The sequence below is a fragment of the Schistocerca americana genome, chromosome X, assembly GCF_021461395.2.
Source record: "Schistocerca americana isolate TAMUIC-IGC-003095 chromosome X, iqSchAmer2.1, whole genome shotgun sequence".
Lineage (NCBI taxonomy): Eukaryota > Metazoa > Arthropoda > Insecta > Orthoptera > Acrididae > Schistocerca > Schistocerca americana.
In genome coordinates this window covers 618295320-618301567 of record NC_060130.1, presented here as the reverse complement: position 1 = coordinate 618301567, position 6248 = coordinate 618295320, and the positions used below count along the sequence as shown (strand labels likewise).

General features: G+C 44.9%; 1 pseudogene; it reads right to left on the bottom strand.

Moving 5' to 3' along the window:
* Nucleotides 1-760: 760 nt before the first annotated feature.
* LOC124557310 lies at nucleotides 761-878 on the bottom strand (annotated as a pseudogene).
* Nucleotides 879-6248: the final 5370 nt, after the last annotated feature.

Sequence of the window (6248 nt, the reverse complement as noted above, 5' to 3'; positions counted from 1 at the left end):
CCCAATGGAGAATCTGTGGATGCATTTCGATCAGGTTGTTCGTGTCATAATCCCTCAACCGAGAAAACTAGTGCAGCTGGCCATGGCATTGGAGTCGGCATGTCTCAACATCCCTGTTGGTACCCTCCACGTCACTGACTCACTTTCTACGCGTCCGTGCGGCAAAACGCGGTTATTCAGGCTTTTAACAGGTGGTAACATTCATGTGGGGACTGGTGGCTTTAGTAGTTTAGTCCCATTTTAACAACAAACCACGCACCCATTAATGTGACTGGACCGTGTATGGTTTCCTAATACGGTAGGTATCCCTTGATGACACAAATGTTCAAATGTGTGTGAAATCTTATGGGACTTAACTGCTAAGGCCATCAATCACGAAGCTTACACACTACTTAATCAAAATTATCCTAAGGACAAACACACACACCCATGCCCGAGGGAGGATTCGAACCTCCGCCGTGATCAGCCGCACAGTCCATGACTGCAGCGCCTTGATGACACAGATTTATCTACTTTCCACTGATCAACGTATAGAACAATAAACTAAACTAAACTCCGTCCGAAGAGGCTATGAAGGCCCAACAGCACCGACCGGCCGCCATATCATCCTCAGCCCACAGGCATCACTGGATGCGGATATGGAGGGGCATGTGGTCAGCACACTGCTCTCCCGGCCGTTGTCAGTTTTCGTGACCGGAACGTCTACTTCTCTATCAAGTAGCTCCCAAGTTTGCCTTACAAGGGATGAGTGCACCCTGCTTGCCAACAGCGCTGGACAGACCGGATGGTCACCCATCCAAGTGCTAGCCCAGCCCGACAGGGCTTAACTTCGGTGATCTGACGGGAACCGGTGTTACCACTGCGTCAAGGCCGTTGGCCTGTATAGAACAATAGCGTAGTCTATATTATTTCATGTATCTGTCGATAGCATAGTCTATATTATTTCATGTACCTGTCGATAGCGTAGTCTATATTATTTCGTGTACCTGTCGACACTTCCCGCTAAGGATGCAACATTGCTCTGCTTTTCGTCACAATATGTGACTCTCACGTGGTCACGTGACCTGTTGTGAGTTTCAGGCTATGTATGAAAATGAATTTGGTTGCTTAAGCGAATATTCTACCACCCTTAATACAGACCACTGTTCATATATACCACACATTTATTCTGCCTTGTTTCTAGTACTGAGGGCAGTTCAGTATTGATGAACAGTCACAAAATACGCGGGGTTGGCCTCATCACATCACCAAAAAAGCATACATCTTTCTTCCCTTAATTCTGCTCGCAAGTATGTTGTAGACCAAATTGTCTGAAGTTGAACAATTCAATTAATACTTTCATTTCTTGTGGAGGCCCAAAATACCTACATTGTGTCATACGTCCGATAGCTCTGGAGCCCACCTCTCCGATGCCTCAAGCGGTCCCTAGAGGGCCAGTTTTCTTGCGCAATATTTCTGGATGGGCAATAATATTGAATGTGTAAGGGTGAGGGTGAGAGGGTGCGCAGTAGTACTGAATAGATCAAAAATTTTTGAAGTACACTATATTGCGCTGCCTGGAGTATTGTGCCCTCTGCGGACAGTATTGACAATATACTTGCCACTCTTTCGCGTGCTGCAGACTCTGGATGTCTTTCTGTGCGCTGTTCGTTGTTGTTCTGTTGGAAGTGAGTCCAGACCAGGACGATAGAGCGTTATTATTGGAGTGCATCGAAATATATAAATCATTGCAGGCATTGTGGGATGTTAGATCAGATAAGTACAAAACAGACATGTTAGGAATGAATCATAGAACTTATTGCTTAGAAAATAAAAAAAATGGCTCTGAGCACTATGGGACTTAACATCTGAGGTCATCAGTCCCCTAGAAGTTAGAACTACTTAAACCTAACTAACCTAAAGACATCACACACATCCATTCCCGAGGCAGGATTCTAACCTGCGACCGTAGCGGTCGCGCGGTTCCAGACTGAAACGCCTAGAACCGCTCGGCCTCACCGGCCGGCTAGAAAATACAGGGAACGGCGAAGAAGAACGATGTTTTAAAAAATGTAATTACCGAAAAATTTTTAATAAAAGTGTATATAGATTTTTTTGTGTGTATGTTCATTACTTACCCTTATTTAATTCTTTCAAATGGTTCAAATGGCTCTGAGCACTACGAGACTTAACGTCTGAGGTCATCAGTCCCCTAGAACTTAGAACTACTTAAACCTAACTAACCTATGGACATCACACACATCTATGCCCGAGGCAGGATTCGAACCTGCGACCGTAGCAGTCGCGCGGTTCCGGACTGAAGCACCTAGAGCCGCTCGGCCACCACGCCCGGCTATAATTCTAGTGCACATATTATTGCATGACATGTTTCATAACTATGTCCCAAATACTTTAAGGTGAAACTAGTCTTGCAAATTGCAAGTCATCGAAATAATTGCCGGTGGCAAAGTATTGTAGTGTGATGGATAAACGCTGACTTTGTGGAATTATAATAATGTCTTATGTCATGGAGATATGGGGTCCGCTGAAATTTATTCAGGCGGGGCAAGAGTCTAAAATTGCCATGTTTGACATATACGAGCTGGTCCGTTTTGAGACGTGTCATGCCGCAAGAACTACATTTATAGGTGACATGAAAAATTTATTATATCACAGAGAATTGATGGTTATCCATTCGATATATCTTAAAATACGGTACTTTGATACTTAAAAAGAACAAATAAGCGATTACACAACAATTGCTAAAGCCATAATAGCATTGTCTCACTCTGATTAGCCACTTAGCTCTACGTTTGGCTAAACGAGAGATTCATCGGAATCATGGGAAATTAGTTCTGGAAGTTTACATAGTGCTCAGAACCATTTGAACCATTTTTTGCTTACTTCTCTCAACGTTCGTTCCCAAGTGTGCCATCTGTTACCTAACTCCTACTGCGCGCGACTGTTAAGTGGCTCACTCATTTGCGCCGAAGGCGACTTGATTCCGTGCAATAACGTCTACTAAAAGTGTTCAGAAAGTAACGTATCGTTTATCATGGAAACGTCACAACACATCGTCATAACAAACAGCCACCGGACCAGAAATTCTGCAAAAAAACCGGAGCCAACTGCTAGTCTAAAGGATAACCGCCGGTCGTTGTTGGCGTTACAGTTAGTCTTTTTCGCGGCCCTGGCATTTGAGGATCGCTGTCCTTGCCTCGGCTGCTTCTCCGTACGGCCCTTCTCCCTGTCGCCGCGCCAGGCGCCAGCTCGCTGAAGCTCGCCGAGAGATGCTATCTCACTAGCGCCCTTTCCAATCTCCGGCGTCTGTGCTATCGGCATAGTGATGCGGTTTCTACATATTCGTGCCTGCCCTGGAAACCATTGTGCTGTGCATGGTGGAGAGTACTTTGAATTTTCGCTACTTCCTGTTCCACTCGCAAATAGAGCGAGGGAGAAAAAATTGCCTGTTGTAGTATATAATGGGCGATCAAAAAGTTTCCGCTCGAAGGCAGTACACTCCAGAATCGGTGTGCCACTCAGCCAAAATGGCCGAGAGCATCGAGGCAATCATTGCTCGGACGCACCAAGTTGAAGATACCCGGTTGATTAAGCACCGTGCCCTGCTGTCTGAAGAATTCCGAAAGTCCTGCTGCACGATCCTGTCCGACAGGAATCTTCTACAAATCTATGTGTTTTTTAAGGGACCAAAGGTGTGATAATCGCGCTATTCGTCCACGAGACTCAGAGGGCCATAGACACGGGTTCCGAGGTAGATGCCGTGTTTCTTGACTGCCGCAAGGCGTTCGATACAGGTCCCCACAGTCGTTTAATGAACAAAGTAAGAGCATATGGACTATCAGACCAATTGTGTGATTGAATTGAAGAGTTCCTAGATAGCAGAACGCAGCATGTCATTCTCAATGGAGAGAAGTCTTCCGAAGTAAGAGTGATTTCAGGTGTGCCGCAGGGGAGTGTCGTAGGACCGTTGCTATTCAAAATATACGTAAATGACCTTGTGGATGACATCGGAATTTCACTGAGGCTTTTTGCGGATGATGCTGTGGTATATCGAGACGTTGTAACAATGGAAAATTGTACTGAAGTGCAGGAGGATCTGCAGCGAATTGATGCATGGTGCCGGGAATGGCAGTTGAATCTCAATGTAGACAAGTGTAATGTGATGCTAATACATAGAAAGAAAGATCCCTTATCATTTAGCTACAATGTAGCAGGTCAGCAACTGGAAGCAGTTAATTCCATAAATTATCTGGGAGTAGGCATTAGGAGTGATTTAAAATGTAATGATCATATAAAGTTGATCGTCGGTAAATCAGATGCCAGACTGAGATTCACTGGAAGAATTCTAAAGAAATGCATTCCGAAAACTAATGAAGTAGATTACAGTACGCTTGTTCGTCCACTGCTTGAATATTGCTCACCAGTGTGGGATCCGTACCAGATAGAGTTGATAGAAGAGATAGAGAAGATCCGACGGAGAGCAGCGCGCTTCGTTACGGGATCATTTAGTAATCGCGAAAGCGTTGCGAAGATGACAGATAAACTCCAGTGGAAGACTCTGCAGGAGAGACGCTCAGTAGATCGGCACGAGCTTTTGTTGAAGTTTCGAGAACATACCTTCACCGAGGAGTCAAGCAATATATTGCTCCCTCCTACGTATACCGTATCTCGCGAAGAGACCATGAGGATAAAATCAGAGAGATTAGAGCCCACACAGAGGCATACCGACAATCTTTTCCACGAAGAATACGAGACTGGAATAGAAGGGAGAACCGATAGAGGTACACGAAGTACCCTCCGCCACACACCGTCAGGTGCCTTGCGGAGTATGGATGTAGATGTAGATCGCAAATGGAAAGAGCGGGACTATAGGGCAGGTGCTCGAATGGCTCCCACTTGAGTTGGCGTAGCTTCTTCGTCACGACATTTGCGATATGGGGACGTGCGTTATGAAGCAGCAGCATCCTTTTCGCGCACCTTTCCACAACGATGGTTTCCGACGGACATACTGCCTCAAATACATTCTTTATACTCCGATGGATGTCAAACACCGGTAGACATCCATCGGAGTATGAAGAATGTATATGGCAGCCAAGAAAAGAGTAAGAGCACGTTAGTCCTGTTTGGACGCATTTGGTCATAACTTCACCATAATTCACGTCTCCGCATTTACCGCCCTCAAGGCGGAAGGCACGAATTCCACACCCATCCCTTTCCCACATATTGGTTCTTATATAGGGTGTTCAGAAATTCCTATTACAAACTTCTAGGACTTGTAGAGGGTTGCGAGTACATAGTATTTTGAATAGGGACCCCTGTCCGGGAATGTACAATTTCCGTTCTACGATGGTTTCAATTAAGATTTTTCACTCATTCACTTCTGCTTGAGGAATTGAATTCGGCGTGACGCAATAGAATTATTAGGTAACATTTGGAAAGTAAACATAACGAACATCCATTAATCATTTAAGCACATTTGTTTGTATTAATCCTTAAATACAAGGGCTATTCGGAAAGTAAGGAACGATAGGTCGCGAAATGGAAACCACAGTGAAAATCAAAACTGTTTAATTTGCAACAGTTAGCTACAACTTCCAGCTACTTATCTCCATAGTCGCCGATATGACTTGGACGTTTGTCGTAGCGTTGTACCAACTTTCCAATACCCTCGTTTTAGAAGGCAGCCGCCAGTGCTTTCCGCCAATTCTCTACGCTGGACTACAGCCCGTTGTCTGTGCCAAAATGTTGTCTTCATAGCCAGAAGGTCATGTGAGCAGAGATGAAACTCAGAGGGAGACAATTACGGGCTAAATTGTGCAGAATATGCCTGAGAATTGTCTTGAAGGAGAAAGCGCACGACAGTTATGTAATGTCTGCATAGCTTCAGGCGAAATTTCTCACCAGGATCTCGTACTTGGCGGGAGACACTATTGTTCTAGGTATCTTTATGTGCTCCCTATGAGCTCAGAACTAAAAAGAACGACGTAACGCGATCGACAGGCATACCAGAGACACTGCCCAACACACCTGTGTGAAACTTCATCGAACTTCCACTGTGATTTCGAGTTCGCGACTGATCGTTCCTTACATTCCGAATAACCCTCGTATTACGTGTTTACGTTATTCCAAAAACAAAAAAGAGCCCATCATATTGTACATACAAGACAGCACTGATGCATTACAGCAGCAGATCGATGTGGCGACCACGAACGTTGTTACAGAGATTGTACCTACGAAGCATCTGCTGT